Here is a 12,616-nt window from a genome sequence, read left to right as displayed (position 1 = left end):
CAAACTCTGCCCGGACCCCGCTGGGCTCGGCCCAAAGCCGGGCAAGCAGCGGGAGCAGCGGAGCCAATTTTTGCTGCGGGTGCGGGTCCCACCCCCGGCGGAGCAGGGCTGGGCGCTGGGACCCGATCCCTGATTCCCAATCTCCTTCTCTCTCGCTCTCTCTCTGCTGTTCTCTCCCTTTCCTTTGGGGGATCATAAATCCCAGAGCGGCCGCAGAGCCCCGTGCCCAGGCCGGGTTTCCCAGCAAAGGGAGGCTGGGGCTGAGGTGCCCCGGGCTGGCCGGGAATGGGGGCCCGGGGCTCCCTGGGCTCACGGAAATGGGGGATCCAGGGGCTGGGAGAGGAGGATACCCGGGAAAGGGGGTGCAGGGGGGTGTTGGTGCAGGATAAGGGGGTGCAGGGGGGGTCCCAGTGCCCGGGAATGGGGTTGGGAGGGGGGGGTGGGCAGCAGCTGCTGGAGAGAGACTGGGACAGACTGGAATGGACTGGGACAGACTGGGAAAAGAACCCACTGGGAGCAGAACTGAGGCAGCAGAGATCATACTGGGATATACTGGGACCACACTGAGGGCTACTGGGAACATGCAGGGGACAATTGAGATTGGACTGGGAGGGACTGGGAATGGTTTGGATCATCCTGGGACTGACTGGAATCATACTGGGAGTGATCAGATCTGTAGTAGGGGTGAAGAGGAGAAACTGGAATAATGCAGGGAGCAACTGGGATCATACTGCGAGCAGCTGCCCCATGCTGGGGTCATACTGGGATCATACTGGGACTGATGGGGTGACACTTGGAGTGACTGGCATAGTACTGGGAGTGTCTGGGAGTAACTGGGATCAAACTGGAGGTGACTGGACTTATACTGGCAGCAACTGGGACCACAGCGGGGGCAAATGGCATCGGGTAAGGTGTGACCGGGCTCATCCTGGAAGTGCCTGGGGCCACACTGGGCTCTTACTGAGAGGGACTGAGAGTGAAAGGAACCATACAGGGCATGACTGGGAGCCGCTGGGACCGTGTCGGGGGCAACTGGGATCCTACCGGGAGTGATTTGGACCATACTGGGAGTGACCGGGAGCCACCGGTGAGGCGGCGGCGGAGCTGGGAGGCGGCCGCAGCGCAGGTGGGAGCCGCGCTGGGTTGTGCGGGGGCTCGGGGCTCGCTGCGGGCCTCGGGGGCGGCAGGGGGCTCAGGCGGGTTCCTTGTGCCGTGTCCGGCCCGTGGTGCCGCTGCCGTGAGGGCGCTGCGGGAGCGGCTGCCCGCGGTCTCCTTGCGGCCGCTGCCTCGGCAGGAGCCGCTGCCGGAGCAGCGCTGGCTCGGCCCGGTTCCTGTGGCTGGCACAGGGGCGGCTGCCCCGTGCCCGGGGCTGTGCGGGGAAATTCACGTGGCCGGAGGTTTCTGTGCCCCGAGGAGACAGAGGAGTCCTGTACAAGTGACTTTATTGCTGAGCAGAGGGAGAGGCCGTGGCGCATTTGCCGTGCGCTCGCTGCCATTGTTGTAGTTCGCAGCCTCCTTTTTATCCTCATTTTCCCGGCTCATCTCCCTCTCCCTTTGCCCACTGGCCGAGGTACTTGGAAGGTTCAGACCTCCCGATCTGCCAACTGCACGTCCTCGTTAATGTGCACCCCCACTTTTGTAGAACAGCCGATATTCACGGCTCTGTTAAGTCTTTTTTGTTCTCGACGTTCAGGAATTTAGCGGGACTTTCTGCGAGCAGCAGTCCATGTTAATTAATAACATTTATTGAAGCTGGTGGTTTCGCCCCGTTACTTCCTTATCTACAAGTCCCTGGCCCCTGGCTCAGCTGCTGAATGAGCTGCACTCTCAAGGTGCGGAGCATGGTAAAAAGGTGAGAGGTGCTGCAGCACATCAGAGCAGAAGCAGCATTCGTTTAACCCATGGTCTGCCAGGGAACCACAAAACCATGTCCCATTCCCATCCTTTCCACGTTTGGACTGGTACATGAGCTGCTTTTTTGTTTCCTTTGTTATCTGTTTCACCACTTTGGCTTTGTCATCTATTTGCCAAGACCAGTTTGAGTCATTTGATTTTCCACAAACTCCTCTTTTCTCTGCTAACAGAGGATCTGATCCCATCCCATGGTGAAATGTTGTGTTCCTCATTTCAGTGGATTGCTCAGCAGGAAGGTCAGGAGCTGGAGCTGTCTGGTTGGTTATTCCGAGGGCAGCTTGTAATCTAATGGTGCCATTGAAATGAGAAATGGGTTCTGTGGCTCCTGATATGAATTGGTTTGGGTTCCCAGGGGCTGGTCCATGGTGTTGTAGGATTTGTTCTGCTGGCCGTTCATCTTCTCCCCATCTTTGGCCACTCTCTCCAGCCAGGGCTGCATCAATTGACCATTTGTCTCTTATTAAATCATCAAATACTTGGATTCCCAACTGATTTCCCGGAACTTGTGGTAGCAAGAACATCTCAGTGCTCTAATCCACCCTATATAACATAGACAGTGACAGCACACGTTGGAGTGGGCAGAGGGATGATTCCCCCCCATTTATTTATAGTGAAGTTTTCCCAACATTCTCCATTTGCTGTTTCCCTGTGCAGCTTCACCCGTTTCTGTCGCAGGGTCAGATATCCTCACCCCGGGCTCTGCCTTGAGCTGTGCAAATTCCATCAGTGCAAGCAGGCAGAGCTCGGGGTGAGGGGCAGGGGGAACCAGCCCAATTCCTGCCCCAGGCAAGAGACCCAGGTACATTGGCCAGGCTTTGCCCAGCAGGGTTCATTTGCATTCCTAAAGCTCCTCTCCTGGCTGACTAGAACCAAAGCTTCTCTTCCAGGGCAGCCATCTGGTGAGTCACATGTGGCCCCCCGGAATCTGCTTTTTTTAAAAAAAGTATTAACTATTTAAGAGTTAAAAGTATCACGGTTAAAGCTCTTCAATTTTGCAAAATGCAACATAAAGGCGAACATGGAAAAACCCAGACCAAAAATTGATTCTCACCCTTCTGTCCCAAACCTACCTGACAATATAAAGTAGGATTATTACAAAAAATGTTTCTCATGTTGTAATCTTATCACTGAAACTGTAGGGAAAACAAAAACTCTCCAAGAATCTCTTTCGTGTGAGAGAGTCAAGGCATTGCTTGGTTCTGGCCAGGATGTGCAACAGAAATAATTTCATCCACACATAGCCCAGCTGTGCAGAAAACATCATTCCATGACATGTCAGTTTTACTCGATTTTTCCTAAACTTTACGTAGTCTGAACCAATCTAAATCCACTGCTTTAATGTTCATTGCTTCCAAGTCGTGTAAGTTTTTAGTGTTTGGTTTCCTATTAGACTGGGATTTCTTCCCCTCTGCTGTGAATTCCGCCCACACTCCTGGATTTCCTTCTCAGCCTTTTCCAGACCAGGTGTCTCCAGCTGTGCGGGGGCAGTGTCTGGGGTAGCTGTTGGTTGCTGTTTGCTGCGGGGCGTTGATGTTTTGTTGCTGGTCCTTATCTCTGTGGGTGTCTTTTGGGCTATTCCCAGTCTGTTCCGATGTTAAACTCGTCTCCATTGAGTGGTGGAGATGAGTTTAACATCGGAACAGACTGGGAACCCCTTAAATAAAACCTTTAAAATTTCTTTCCCAAAGGCAAACCTTTGAGTAGAGAAACCTTTCTGAGCAGAGAAATAAGATTTAAAAGAAGCAGGATGGGTACATTTTGCAGCAGTGCAGTCGCAGTCAGCCCAGAGTGTGGGTGTGAGTGAGCCCCAGGGTGGAATTGTGCCGCGGTGCTCCCCAGCAGCTGTGGCAGTGCAGGCCCAGCCAGCGCTGGAGCTGCAGCAGCGGCAGCGAGGCTTGGCCGCAGTGGCTGGAGGTGCCAGGGGAGGGTGGCCAGGATTCCCGAGGGTTTGAGCAGAGGATCTGTGGGCAGGCCCAGGGGCTTGGCCCGCTGTGGAGCCCTGGCTGCTGCTGCGTTGCCTTCAGGGCAGGCTCAGGGGCGGCTCCCATGGTCCTGCTGCAGGCGGGAAGTGCAAATCTCCGGGGCTTCAGAGCCCCTGAGGCCAGGCTGAGGGGTCCCCCCGTGCTCAGCTGTGCTGGCGGCTGTTTCTGGCCTCAGGGACACTTGGCGTGGGCCCCTTGGCCACCAGTGGTGCTGCTTTGCACTCCTTAGGCAGGAGCCGATGGCCTGGCTGGGTGTTGGCAACAGCAAAGTCCCAGGGCAGGCTCTGTGCCAGCCCAGCTTCCTGGGGGAGAGATTCCACAGGAGACAGGATCCTGGCTACAGCCTGCCTTAAATTTACATCCCTTATTTCCACCCTGCACTAGGTGGAGAATTGCCCAGGTAAGGAATTCCAGACATGAATTCCAAGGGAGATAATTGAATATCTGCCTTGGGTCTGGCTCTTTTTCTTGCCAAAGCCAATGGCAAAAGCTGTACCCATGGCATCTTGGTTTCTATCTCCGGCTTCCAAAGGTGTTTCTTTATTTCCCCATTCATTCTTTCTACCCAGCCCGAGCTCTGGGCTTGCCAGGGGTTATGGAGTTCCCATTGTATTCCTAAAGCTGCCATAACCCCCTGAAGGGTCTTTCCTGTAAAATGAGTTCCCCATCTGAATCTATTGCTTCCACAATCCGTTATCTTTGAATTATTTGTTTTAGCAATAGGTTAATAAGTGATCCAGTGCTTGCTGAAGCAGTCAGAATTGCTTTTGCCCCCCTGTTAGGTGCCATGGTGTCAGCAGAAGATTTTGAAGCCTTCCTGCTCAGGGCATTTCAGTGCCAGGCTCTTACAAGCACCCACAGCTCCGCGGGTTGAGCTGAGCATGGGGCGGTGACCTGCGCTTTGTCTGATTCCCCTTCCTTAATAACAGCCTGTCTTGTAGCTCTTTTCCCTTCTGCTGCCCTTGCAGAGCCATCCACAAACACATTGTCTCCCTCAGGCCAGGGAATGTCCCATCAATCTCTCCCAGCCTGGCTCGGGAGCTCTGTCCCTTGAGTGCAGTCCTGGGTTCCTTGCCAGCCCCTCTCCAGGCTGTTCAAACAGGAGGCTGGGTTAAACCCTTGCCCTGTCCTCAGTTCTGAATCCTCCTGTGCCATTGAACAAGTTTCATACTGTAATAACCGAGCCCTGCTCATCCATTTAGAGGCTCTTTTGGTTGTCAAAGCTTTAACTTGATGCCAGACTTGAACTCTAGGAGATCCTCCTGTTGTCATCAGTTTTCAGGCCTCTGCTCCCACGGAAGCTGTGGCTGCACAATTCTGCAGACAATGAGGCTGCTCTCTGGCCACTGGGTTAAACATTTTAGCACAAGAATTCCTTTGGCAAGACCCTGTTTAACGTCCACCTATAATTCAAATTCTTTTTCCCTGTCTGGAAGGCCCAGGCCACTCGCCTCAGTTAATCTTAATTTTAACACTTGAAAATTCTGTGTTTCCTCCTTGTGTCCATCCATCCAGTTTGTTGACTGGCAAGATAGGAGTGTTGTAGGGAGACATCCTTGGCTCCAAAAGCCCTGCCTTTAACAGGGACTCAATACCAGGCTGTGAGCCCTTCCTTCCCTCTCTTGGAACAGGCTAGTGCTTGTCCTGGTTGCTTTAATTTGTAGAGGCTCCATATCTAATTTTCTGTATTTCCCTGGGGCTGCCCACACTTCTGGGTTCACTTCAGCATAGGCCTTGTCAGACTTTTGACACAGAGGTACAACAGAACTAGCCTCTGTATCCCTTTTTACAGTATTAAAATCCAGCTCTCAAACTCCTTCCTAGTTAATTACAATCACAGGAGGAAGAAAAAGAAATTCATTTATTTCAAACCTATCCCCCACAGCTTCTAATAGTGGTTGAACAAATCATACCTGCTCATCTTTCCCACTCATTCCCTTAAAAATTAAAATATTCCTGTACTATTTTCCCCTTTAGGTCTAAGATTCAGAGCAGATTGAGAGGCCCCTGTGTCCATCAGAAAATGCCTCCTCTCAATGCAGACCCACCTGAATGTTCTCAAGGGCTCCAGTGTGGAGGGTCCCTGGTGTGATGGGAGCTGTGACAGCCCTGCCAATCCATGTCCATCACGGGCTGGACTTGCTGGTCCTGAGGGTGCTGCTGTCTCTGCTTGCAGTGTCCTTGTGCCCTGCAGCCGGAGCCCTGATTCCTTGCCAGGGGCTGTTTGGGTGGGCTGTGCCCTGCCGAGGAGGGCAATGCCTCTGCCGGGTGCTTGTGGCCGAGCCGTGCCCTGGGTGCTGGGACCCCCTTGGGCCCTGGGGCTGATCCCTCAGGGGCTGTAGGAGCTCTGCCCTGGCCTTTGCCTTCAGCTTGGCCTTTTGCTGCTCCCTTCTTGCATTCACCTGCTGGGCCTTTGTGCCCAAGTGCTGCAGGGCCTTCTTCTGCCCCTCCTGCAGCTCCCCTCAGTGCCTGTGGGTGCTTGTCTTGCTTTACAAGACAGGTGTCTGCTTGGGAAGGCAGAAAAAGCCTCTCTTGGAATGGAGAATGCAAACCCCCTCCCTCTTAATTTTTAGGATAGTGAAATCAAGGGGCTCTCAGGCAAAGATATGGGATTAGGAATAACGGTTCTTTACTAGTGTGTATAATATAATAATAGTAGTGTGTATAAACAGCTCCGGCAGTGACAACAAACAGAGCCCGGAGCCGGTCCCGGCCTTTCGGCTGCGGCGCTTTCCCCTTGGGTGCAGTTCCGGGCACGGCCGGCAGGGGCGCCGGTGGCTCCCGCGGGGCGGGGCAGCGCATCCCTGCCATGGGAACCTCTCTTAACGGCAATAGAGCAATCCCTTCATCTAACTCTTTCACTTTTTTACCTTCTATAGCATTTCTCCCGTGTTTTGAGAAAGAATTTGGAGAGGGCTGCCTTTTAACTGAGCTCCTAGTGTTTCGATAAGGTGCTTCCTGTAGAGAGAGGGATTTTCCCTGAACAGCAGGAGCTGTGGTTACCATGGGGACGTAACTCAGAGCAGGAGGGGTCAGGGGAGGATATCCCGCCGAGGCTCGGTCGGAGTGTGGGCAGGGTCTGCTGCCGGAATCGCCAGAGGGGGATCTTCCCGTGGCGGCCGAGCCGGAGCGTGGGCAGCCCCCACATGGCTTATGGCGGCTGATCCGGCAGCTCCCGGCAGAGAAAAGGCAGGTGGAAGACCCCGGCAGCAGCAGCGGCGCTGCCCAGCGCAGCTGGCACGGGCAGGGCAGCCGGGGATGGGATGGCTGGGACCCGCCCTCGGTGTGGTCGGCGTGGTGACCTCGGCCCACGCGGCAGGACAGAGCAACCCCATCTTCCCCAGCATGGCCGGCAGAGCGGCCGCGGGCCGGGCAGTGGGGCCAGGGCACACAAATTCACCGCCAGCGCCGGGGCAGGTGGAGCTGCCCTGGGCAGTGAGCCCGCACCTGGGATGGAAACCGGGGCAGGCGGAGCTGAGGCGGGCAGCGAGCCGGGACCCGGGACAGGCGCCTCGGCCGCCAACGGAGGGGGCAAGAGCTGCAGAGGATCTCACTCTCTTTCTGACTTTTCCTCTTGTTCCCCTCCCTTTCATTTCCCCTTTTTATTTTCTTGGTTTTTTCCTCAGGTGTTTCTGATACTTCAAAGATTTTTATTCTCCTAAAATCTCCTGTCTAACATATGGCATATTCTCTTTCTTCTAGATTAAATGGGTTTTTTTCCAAATAAATCCAGAACCTAACAAATCTAAACTTCTGCTTGGATATTTTGAAATGGTCGACGAGCTAACTCATGACCTCCTAATGTTGTTTTTCTCATCACCTTTTTATTTATCCTTTGGCAAATTAAGCATCTTTCAATTACTTGCTTTGCTACACCAAAAATCCCAGTGCACCCAAAATTCCTTAAAAAATGATCACACAAAGCTTGAGTACGCCAGTGGGGTTTCTGATGCACGTCTTCTAATCTTTTCCTAGTAAGCACATTTTATTAAGTAATTGTCTTCCATGTAGAAGTTTCTATTTCCCTGATTTATCTTGTTCATTTCCTATCTTCTTTAATTCTTTTTTCTCGGCTTCCCTAAACTTTGTAATTTCCAGTTTTTCCTCGTTTGGAGTTAATATTAAACTAACTCTTTCAGCTCCATTTTCTGCTGCATCCTTAGCTTTGTGATGTGCCCCCAGTTTGCCCAGTTTGCCTCTCCTTTGGCCCGGGCCGGGTTCCCCCCGCCCGCAGCGGCTGGGAGCAGCCGAGAGCCCCGCGCTGCCCATGCCGACCTGGCCCGGCTCCATGGCCGCTGCTGCCGCGGGCTGCGAGGGCTGCGGGAACGGGGCACCGAGGGTGTGGCTGCTGCTGGGGGAGGAGGAGGAGGGAGGGAAGGGCAGGGATGGAGGGGGAGGAGGAGGCGGGGTTAGGGGGGAGGAGGAGGAGAAGGAATGGAAGGGGCGGGATGGAAGAGGAGCAGGAGGTGGGGATAAGACAGGGGAGGAGGAGGAGGGGGGATGGAAGAGGAGGAGCGGGAGGAGAAAGAGCAGGGAAGGAGGCGGGGTGAGGGGGGAGGAGGAGAGGGAGGTGGAGATAGGACAGAGGAGGAGCGGGAAGAAGAGGAAGAGGAGGGACAAAGGCGGATCAAGGCTGAGCTGCGGGAGCCACGCGGTCTCGATCCCTGCCTGAATTCGCAGCCCCCACCTGTGGGATCATCGCCTCCCCCATGGCTCCGGTGAGCGGGGAGGGGGAGCCCGGCCCGGATATCCCGGGGGGTCCCTGGGTTGGGTTTTTGGGGGGATGTTTGGAGAATGAAGAAGTCCAAGGCTGAGCGGAAAAGGCCCCTCGGGGGGACATCGGGGGGTGGCGGTGGCGGCTGCGGGCAGAGGCAGCCTGGAGGAGCAGAGCCCTGTGTCCCCCAGGAGGCCAAAGTGGGGAGGCCAGAGAGGGGGGAGCGCCGCCATTGGCGGGAGCCTCAAGGGCCTGGAGAGGGGCAGGGGGGACTCCTTGGAGCCGCTGCAGCCCAGAGCAGAGAATGAGGGGAGAAGGGAGCCCGGGAGCCCAAACAGCCCCGGCATCCCGAAATGGGGAGAGCCAAGAGAGGGGAGCTTTGGGCATTGCTGGGACTGCCAGCAGCCTGGGCAGGGGGGGCACCCAGGAGAAGGGGGACCCCCAATCCAAGTGTGACCCCAGCAGCTGGGACAGGGGGGAACCCCTGAACACCAGAGGGGAGGGACAAGGGACGGGCAACCCCTGGGAGGCTTTTTCAGGGCTGAATCTTGGTGTTTGGGAGGTTTTTCTGGAGCCCACATGGCCGGACTAGAGATGTACCTGGGCAGAGAGATCTTCAAACTCAACGTGTGTTGGGGTAGATGAAACAGGAAAGCCTTATAAATATTATTGTCTGGCCTTTCATTCCAATCTTGCTTATAGTTTCTATATTCCCAAAAGCTTTTGAGAGTATAGGAACTCTAAGCAAGATTGGAATGAAAGCAAGCTTTTAGATATCTTAGATACTGAACAAGTGGAAAACAATGGTGTGGCCTGACTGAAGGTAATCCTTTTCTGATGAAACAATTCCCTCTGCTTGCAGACAGGTCCAAGGGTCAGAGCAGACCCTACTAGCTCAGCAGAAGGGCTCCAAAGAGGAGTTTTTGGGGTTTAAAATGTAACACAGTATGGTGATAAATGAGTTCACTGGATTTAAGGATCATACTTTTTTTTTATTATTTTGCAAGCGAGAACAAGCAAAGTTCAGCGCTGGGCGGCCGGGAGTCTCCGCTCCTCTAGGCTCGCGCCGTTCCTATCCCCAAAGTTCGCCTTTTATCGCCTTCTTCTCCCGGGTTCGGGGATGATGTGGTCTGTCTTTTGCGCTTGCTCGTTCAGTTTCTAGGCGGTCTTTTTCTGCCTTCTGGTGGTCGTGGGATGAAGGCTCCAAGTCTTCCTCTTTAACCGCTGACTGAACTTTTCCTTATAAGGCATACCTTTACAGTGGAATTTTCAGAACACTATACGATTCCTGCAAGCCTAAGGAATTCTTGCGAGTTTAGGAACTGTTGTTAGAGCCTTCCTCTGTGACCTCTGGGTGAACTTTTCCTTATCGTGTATATCTTTACCAAGGAATTCCCAAAGCACTATACGATTCCTGCAAGCCAAACAACCATATGTGGCTGCACATTTAAGAATCAAGCAGTTTTAGCTATTTAGTTATTGCTTTTATATTGTATAATTATTTAGCTATTGATTTAATTAATGAACAAATATATTGCTACTTATTACAGTATGGTGATGTAATGATTTTTATAGGCTGTATGTAATTGCTATTGGATTTGTATCTTGTACTGGACTGGTTAGTGAAAAATAGAATATTTAACACAGAAGAAGAATTATTGTATTGTAACAGGAGCCTTACTCTCTTACACTCTTACCCTCTTACTCTCTCACCCTCTCATCCTCTCCCTCCCTCTCTTCTCTCAGGCCTGCTCCAAGCTGTGGCTGGCAGCTCCAAGCAGGGCCCTGCACCCAGGCCCTTTGCAATAAACCGCAAGTTCCACGACCTGGCTGCAGAGATCTCTCGTCTCCGTCCATCCCGACCGTGCTACCCCTGACGCTCCTACAAACGTGCTCATCCCTTGTTTTCCCCAAACCAGGATTTCCCATTGCCAACGCCTGGGAGGCTGCGAGGAAGAGGAAGATGCCCCGGGACACTGAGGCAGGTGAGGAGGAAGTCAGTGCCCCTTTCCCCTCTGTGCTGCTCCATCTCCCAGCCCAGCAGGGCCCCCAGCTGCAGCACAGCCCTGGGGGGATCTCGTTGCCCTTGCCTGTGGCACGGAGGCAAATCCCATGCTGTCCTTGTCCTTCCTCGCCCAGAGAAGGAGCTGAGCATGGAGAGCAGGGAGGACAAATGCCCGCAGCAGAACCTGGTGGCAGAGGCCGTTTTGAGCGGCTCCACGGCGCAGGAAGCCAACGGGGAGGAAAAGCCCCGGAGATGCCGCAGGAGGAGGGGCTGCAAACGCAGATGGCGGGGATGTGAGGGGGAAAGAGCCAGCCTGGGCCGGGAAGGCGGCCGGAGATGGAGCCAGAGCTCGGAGCTGGTGCTCCATGAGCAGCTCCATGATGGGGAGAAGCCCCACACGTGCGTGGAGTGTGGGAAGAGCTTCAGGTGGAGCTCCACCCTGATCGTGCACCAGAGGATCCACACTGGGGAACGGCCCTACGAGTGTGGGGAGTGTGGGAAGAGGTTTCAGACCAGGTCCCATCTTCTCCTGCACTATCAGAGTCACACAGAGGAGAGGCCTTTCCAATGCCCTGACTGTGGGAAGGGATTCAAGCACAACTGCAACCTCGTCAGGCACCGGCGCATCCACACAGGGGAGAGGCCCTACGAGTGTGATAAATGCAGGAAGAGGTTTCTGACCAGCTCCAATCTCCTCCTGCACTATCGGATTCACACAGAGGAGAGGCCCTTCCGCTGCCCTGACTGCGGAAGGGATTCAAGTACAACTCCAACCTCATCATTCACCAGCGCATCCACACAGGGGAGAGGCCCTACGAGTGTCCCCAGTGTGGGAAGAGCTTCTCCAGGAACTCTACCTTGACCCGACACCAACGGAGGCACCGGTAAGGGAAGCCCTGCGAGTGCCCCGAGTGCGGGAAGAGCTTCGTGCGCTGCTGCAGCTCCATCCCCCACTGGAGGAGGCACTTTGGGCACAGCCCTGGTCACTCACATTCCCTGTGATCCATGTTGGGAACACACCTGGCTGCTTCTCCTTTGGTTTGGCCTTAATTTTTTTCTCTTCTCCATCTCTCTGTCCTCCAAAAGTCCGGAGGGATGGAACAGTCACCTCAAAACCACTCAAATTCCACTGAAAATAATTGAATTTTAACCCCAAAGGGCTCAATTCCACGTCAGATTGCTTGTTCCTTCCTCAAAAAACTCAATCCCATGCCAAACTCACTCCATTCCACAGCTGTCAAGTTGAGATGGGGTTGGAAGGAGATTGGGAGAAGTGGGATCTCAATTTGGAGCAATGGGATGGGGATTGTGTAGGATGTATTTGATAGCAAATAAAACTTTCCGAGTTACTGATTCTGTCCCGTTCATTTTCAGTCAGTTCTGTTTGCAGAGTGCCACCTTCTCAGCTGATTCAATTCTTATAAAAGTCCCATGTTTTAAATCATCTAACCCAAACAATCCAAAAACCAATATCAAAATAAAACCACCCGCACACAATTAATTTTTTAAAAATAATTTTAATTTTTCAAGAGTACTTAAGGATGTTATTAAAGTTTAATTGTTTGGTTGAAATGTCTGAGAAATTGCAGTGGTGTTTGGTTTTGTGTTTAGTATATTTGTAATATGCATTGTTTAACTAAGATCTGTTAGATTGCTTGTTAGTTTCTTTAGATATTTTTCATCTGAAGTACTTCAGTCATCGAGTTCTTGGAACGTAAACTAGTTTGGGGGAAAAGTTTGCTGTGCATGAGGGTCTGTGAATATGCCCCAGGCTGATGTAAGGGGAAAGGTATTTCAGGGGATCCCCGAAGGTAACAGGGTGCTCCTGGCTGAGTGCCAAGATGCACCCGGCCGTAATAACCTTTGCTCCATGGTCCTGGTCCCCCATTAAACTTTTATTAAAGTCCTTTATGAACTGTTTACATTTTCACAGGAGAGTGAACGTGTTTTTCACAGGCAGCTTCACAGAAACTGGAACACGTGGGGGTTCCCAGGAGGGGG

General features: G+C 53.2%; 2 protein-coding genes and 1 long non-coding RNA gene across 3 annotated transcripts in view; 1 reads left to right on the top strand and 2 right to left on the bottom strand.

The window, feature by feature from the left end:
- The window catches only part of LOC143696047 (uncharacterized), a 343,050-nt gene that overhangs the window by 9,795 nt on the left and 320,639 nt on the right, over window positions 1-12,616 (bottom strand). The window lies entirely within an intron of this gene.
- The window catches only part of LOC143696103 (uncharacterized), a 136,133-nt gene that overhangs the window by 85,198 nt on the left and 38,319 nt on the right, over window positions 1-12,616 (bottom strand). The window lies entirely within an intron of this gene.
- LOC143696108 (uncharacterized) lies at window positions 752-11,153 on the top strand. The gene is made up of 3 exons (XR_013185516.1): window positions 752-1,126; window positions 10,357-10,595; window positions 10,755-11,153. It is a non-coding gene; the product is annotated as an uncharacterized LOC143696108 (long non-coding RNA).

This window comes from Agelaius phoeniceus, chromosome 28 (assembly GCF_051311805.1).
Source record: "Agelaius phoeniceus isolate bAgePho1 chromosome 28, bAgePho1.hap1, whole genome shotgun sequence".
Taxonomy (NCBI): domain Eukaryota; kingdom Metazoa; phylum Chordata; class Aves; order Passeriformes; family Icteridae; genus Agelaius; species Agelaius phoeniceus.
Note: the sequence above shows the minus strand (reverse complement) of the source record. Positions and strands in the feature narration are given on the sequence as shown.